This window comes from Gymnoscopelus braueri (assembly GCF_963280865.1).
Source record: "Gymnoscopelus braueri genome assembly, chromosome: 19".
Classification (NCBI taxonomy): domain Eukaryota; kingdom Metazoa; phylum Chordata; class Actinopteri; order Myctophiformes; family Myctophidae; genus Gymnoscopelus; species Gymnoscopelus braueri.
In genome coordinates this window covers 49,266,730-49,272,739 of record NC_137621.1, presented here as the reverse complement: position 1 = coordinate 49,272,739, position 6,010 = coordinate 49,266,730, and the positions used below count along the sequence as shown (strand labels likewise).

At 36.2% G+C, this 6,010-nt stretch overlaps 1 gene segment (V, D, J or C); it reads left to right on the top strand.

The window, feature by feature from the left end:
* The first annotated feature begins 250 nt into the window (after positions 1-250).
* Positions 251-1,861, top strand: LOC308074864 (immunoglobulin kappa constant-like). The segment is given in 2 exons: positions 251-533; positions 1,414-1,861.
* Positions 1,862-6,010: the final 4,149 nt, after the last annotated feature.

The following is a 6,010-nucleotide window of genomic DNA, read 5'->3' as shown; positions in this document are numbered from 1 at the left end:
GATCTCCTGTACTGAAAGTACACACACTGGCTATCAGTTCTCCTGGTACCAACAGAATTCTGATGGTGTTCCAAAGTATTTATTTTATACAACTGGGACCAAAGCAAGTGGAGTACCCAGTAGGTTCTCTACCTCTGGATCTGCTTCAAAAACACAGTATATGCTCATCAATGGAGTCCAGGCTGAAGATTCTGCAATGTACTACTGTGCTTGTGCCTGTGGCTCATACCACAGTGTTACAGTTCAGTGAGGAGCCCATACAAAAACCCTACAAACATGTTTAGAATGAACTAAAAGCAATGGAAGAGCAGAACCTGTTTGAGTTGTGTCAAGTAATGTTATCATACATTAGACATGGGTTAAGAGTCTATATTTCGATTATCATCAGTCTTTTAATGGATTTAAAGTTCTCACTTGTAGTGAGTGAAGCATGAAGAGAAACCCTGAGCAGCAGATTACAGCACAGAGGTTTTTGTACGGAGACAAATCACTGTGATACTCTGGCTTTGGTGAAGGGACTGAAGTCATTATTGGTAAGTTTGGCTTTTCTCAAGTTATTGAAAGTAATGTGTACAAAGGAAATGTAATTATATAAGCATATCAAAAAAGTATTTGATTTGAATATAAAATGTTATCTACAATTTCAGATAAGCAAGTACAAATAGAAAATGGTTATTTTGTAATTCTGTTGATGAATTACTATTGTATTATTAACAATACCCAAGTATTGTTTTAACATTATAACACATTTGTATATCACAGAACATATCAATCTATTAGATGGTATAAACATCTATTGAAAGAAATTAATATTGGAATAAAAAAAAAAATGCAACAGACATTATTGGCATATCAAGTATGGTTTAAGAGTGGGTGCAATAATTTTTATTTTTAGTGCAAGCTAGCCACAAATTGCAGTTCATTAGATAGAAAAACAAATACGAAATCTACATCCAGCTTGTACTAAAGAGATTTTCTGATAAATAAATATTTTTTGTTGATTTCGTTTAGACATTTTAATTGAGTCAACTAAATTTTTTCATCCACTAATTAATTACGTTAATGGTGTTTTATTAATAATACTCAAGTCTAGCTTTAACATTATAACATGTTCAAAATGGTTGCGTATCAAATAACTGTAAAAATTAAGCTCTGGATGAAATTAGCAATACATTATGTGGATTTTACAATATATGTTGATGAATCTATTAGAGAGCCAAATCTAAGAAAGTAATATTGAATTAATAATTTCAAATATATATATAATATATGTATTTTTTTTAAATTGCAGTAGTTACTTCAACATATTCAAATTAGCTTGTTCCATTTCCAGTTTCAGTCTGTCAGTCAGAAACAGTGTATTTACAGTAACCTTTAAGTAACATGTTGTTGTCATGTGTCCTCTCCTCTCAGCTCGTCCTCCGTCTCCCCCCAGTCTGGTCCTGATGGCTCCAGTCCAGCCTCCTCTCTCTGGGGACAGCAGTGCCACCCTGCTGTGCCTGGCCAAGGGCTACCACCCTGACGGTGCCACCCTGTCCTGGTCTGAGGACGGAGCCTCTGTGACGGGCACCCAGGTCCACACGGGCCAGTCCCAGCACCAGCCTGATGGCACCTACACCCTCAGCAGCCATCTCACCCTGCCCTCCACACACTGGCACTCAGGACACAGCTTCAGCTGTCACCTGAGTCACTCAGCTCTCAGCAGCCCACTGAGCAAGAGTGTCAACAAGCAACAGTGTTCCCTCTGAGACAAGAAGAACACATCCATCTATTCTCTGCTGATGAGCAGAGAATAGATGGAGCAGGAAAACACACACATACAATTACAATAGTCTGCAATGTTATACAGCTTTATAGTCTATCTATGTGATGATGATAGTCTCTTTTATAATCTGGTCATGAGAGACAGACATAGAGGTGAATTTCTTAATGTTTTGCTGATTGCTTTTCTGTGTTGAATAAAGTCATTAAATCATGACCCGACTCCACCACATCTTTGTCATAGACATATGACGTGTTATGTAACTTAACACTCACTGTTATTATTTCAAGTTCAAGTTCAACAAGGTTATATATTTTACAGTACGTCTTGTGTACAGGTGGTAAAAAAAAAAGAATTAAAATAAACATGACTTTCCTCAAACTCTACAATTTGGTAATAACCACATGAACCCTAGCGTCCCTATTCTGGGCAGGTCATAATGAGTCATGTGGAAAAAAATTGGCGAACATTCTGCAGAAATGGTTCAAAGTGCTATCTGTAAAAAAGTGGAACTTCTGTATGTTAGTCTTTAGTTTAAATGTTTAAATTACACAGGAAATAATTTATTTTCTCTGCATTTTAAAATGCTGTAATGTCTGCTACAGTGATCCTGATGAGAGGTTCTGACTCTTAGTTTCAGTTTCAGAGAGAGGTAAAGAGCAGTGGTGGAAAAAGTACTAATGTTTTACTTAAGTAAAAGTATAAATACTGCAATGTAGAAGTACTCTGTTACAAGTAAAAGTCTGGAATTCAAAATGTACTTGAGTAAATTTACAAAAGTATTGGCATCAAAATGTACTTATGTACCAAAAGTAAAAGTACTAAAATGTTTGAAAATAGCAGATCTACAAGCTCACAACGCGTCGCGATGCGACGCGTTGTGAGCTTGCAGATCGGCTATTTTCAAATAGCCTAAGTTTAAAATAGGGCTAAAGTGGTTGATGGATGTTTTATAATGTAATAATTTATATCTGCAAAGTAACTAGTAACTAAAGTTTTCAAATAATTGTAGTGGAGTAAAAGTACAATATTTGCCTCTGAGATGTAGTGGAGTAGAAGTAAAAGATAGACAATTGGAAATACTCCAGTAAAGTAAAAGTACCTAAAAATGTACAGTACTTGAATAATTGTACTTAGTTACTTTACACCACTGGTAAAGAGCTTCAGAAACCAAGACAACATCTGCACTCATAAAAAGACACAACACTCAACTCTCACTTGCCCATTGAGCAAGAGTGTCAACAAACAACAGTGTTCCGTCTGAGACAAGATGAAAACTGATGAGAAGAGAATAGATGGAATATGAAGTAAACAAACATACAATTATAATAGTTTGCAATGTTATACATCTTTATAGTCTGTGTGATATATTGTGATAGTCTCTTATACATCCACTGACTGAGGCCCTCTTCCATACTCTGGTGAGGAGGGACAGCATTGCAGGTGAATTGATTGACAATGCTTTGCTGGATGTTTCTCTATTGAATAAAGTCGTTAAATCTTAAAATGTTTCAAGCTCATCTTTGTCAAAGACAGATGGAAAATGTACTTTACATTCACTGTAGTTCTCTAAATATTAATATTAAGGGTAATATTTTACTTTACTTTAGTCTGTTTATCCAGATGTTCAGCAGATATTTGACATGCCAACAATAACTCCAAATGTTTTATTAAAGAGAATCTCCTACCAGCAAGGTCTTCCTGGAACATTATTCAGAAAACTGTTGAATATATTGGGGGGATAAACACTGACAAGGTAGTGTCTATTGCTATTGTAGACTGATTTCTTTCAACAATATATTTTCTAATTACATTCATACAGCTAACCATTTATAAAATATCATATTATTATGTGTGTGTGTGCGTGCGTGCGATACTGTAATTTAATTTGATGATGACCTGAGTAGATATTTCAACAAACCTTACATAGAAATAATGTGTTTAATACATACATTTGATGGACCCAAGAAATCCATACTGATGTGCCATGAACTGAATGCATAATTGGATCACTTTTTTTTTGTCTCTCAAACAAGTGCTGCTAGACCATTATATATATATATATATAAATTAACACTTTCACCTCTACAAGGTAGAGCAGCAATAGTTGATTGTTTCATGAAGTGCTGGCTGTAAAACGTGGAACTTCTGTAATAGCTTCATCTTTAAATTATGAAAATATATAGGATATCATTTATTTTCTCTGCATTTGATGTCTGGTACTGGTACTGGTACAGTGATTCTGATGAGAGGTTCTGCATTTAGTGTCAGGGAGAGGTAGAGAGCTTTAGGACAGAAACCAAGACAACATCTGTCACTCACAAAAAGACATGAAAGAAGAACTGAAATGGGCTGTAACATTATGCTGGTTGTCTGAGATGAGGTTTTTGTACAGCAGACTTGAAACCTGTATGAAAACTTACATCTGATTTAGAAGCCCAATAATATTGAACATATCAACAGAGAAAACAACACAAACAAGAAAAACAAATACATGTCGGAAAAAGCCCAATTAGTTCTAACACGTAATGAGATTCTAACACCTGGCTGTTCACAAATCCTTTGGGATTCAGTATTCATCTGTTGACTACATGCAAATGACAGAGGAAGAAAGTGTTTCTGGTTGGCTGCTTGTTTGAAGAGAATGGATGACTGGTTGTAGATTGTGTCTTATAGAGGATGAGTGGAATGGTTTCAGTGTGTGAGGCTTCTTGTATAGAAGGCTTTAGAGTTGGCAGCTTGCTTCTCCAGTCTTGTGAGAAGGCAGAGTTGGTTCTATGGCCCCTACAGCCATCAAGGACTTCAGCTCATGACAAAGGGGAATACAGGGTTTGATCTTGGGATGTACATCCCCAATTTCATTTCTCAATGGATTTTTCAAATGTCATGTGAATCAGTAAATTTGTAATCATCAGCATGTGTATAGTTAATTTTTGCTTTCTCTATCATTTAATATGAACTAACATTTTGGAGTCATAATTTATATAATGTAAGATCTAAGGTACAATCACTGCTGTTAGAAGTAGTGCAAGAATTAACTAGGGTGGAATAATGATGACATGGTGACCAATGTGCCCCATGTGGAATGATCAACTTAAATATAATGTATAATAGTCACAATAGCTGAATGGGTAAAGGGCCGTCTGGGAAACAGAAGGTCTCCGGTTCACCCCCTAGCCCTGTTCTATGGGTCCAAGTGGAAGCATGTTGCACACAGCGAAAATGGCCTATCTACATGCTCGCAACGTGTCGCTCTGTGTGTAACGCAGAAGCCTAGTGTCGTGATTTCATTCTGGTTGCTCAGGATTCAAGATCTAATTAAAGTAATAAGACATGCAAACAGTGTTGAATTCAGTCAGGTAGTTAATTATTGATAGGTGTCGCTCACATCACACCTTAGCAATGGGTTCGGTGACTAATGCAAATTGCATCGATTCCAAGGCACTGAATGGTACAGAGTTGAATACTTAAGTAACAATTTGATCAGGTCATTCCATGAGATGGTGCAATATGTTATTTCTGTTTTAAATAAAGTAAACTATTTGATATTTCACCAGATATAACACTTTAAACTTAATTTGGGCCCTGCCCAGGAGTCGGTACTAACCTAGAGTAATGCAAAACTCAGAACTAAAATATTGTGTTTTAAGTACCTCCCCGGTCCAGGTTGTAATGGAAACGTAAAAAATGACATTGGTACCACACCAGACCACAGCACCAAACCCAGCAAACCGGAGTTGGATACAGTAGAATTACATACTAGTCTCGTGCAACCTGAGATCAGCACCTACCAAAACATCCGGTGACATCTAATTCAGTGTAGTGGTTTCAACTGGGTGGAAAAGATAACTGAAATTGCAGAATCAATGCAAGACTTTAGGGCGGTTCTTCAGCAGTGGTGAAAAAACATTTTAGCTTAAAAGTAAAAGTTGAAATTCCACAATGTAGAAATACTCGGAGTCGGTTACAAGTCAAAGTCCTGTATTCAAAAATGTACTTGAGTAAAAGAACAAAAGTGTTGGCATCACAATATACTTAAAGTACAAAAAGTAAAAGTACAAGTTTTCAAACTTTCTCAAAATCTTTCAAAAATAGCAGATCTATGAGCTCACAAAGTGTCGCGATGCGATCCGTTGTGAGCTTGTAGATCGGCTATTTTTTAATAGACGAACTATAAAATAAGGCTTAATTGGTGAATATAAATTTGTAATCATCGGAATTACGCACAGTAACTTGTAACTAAACTTC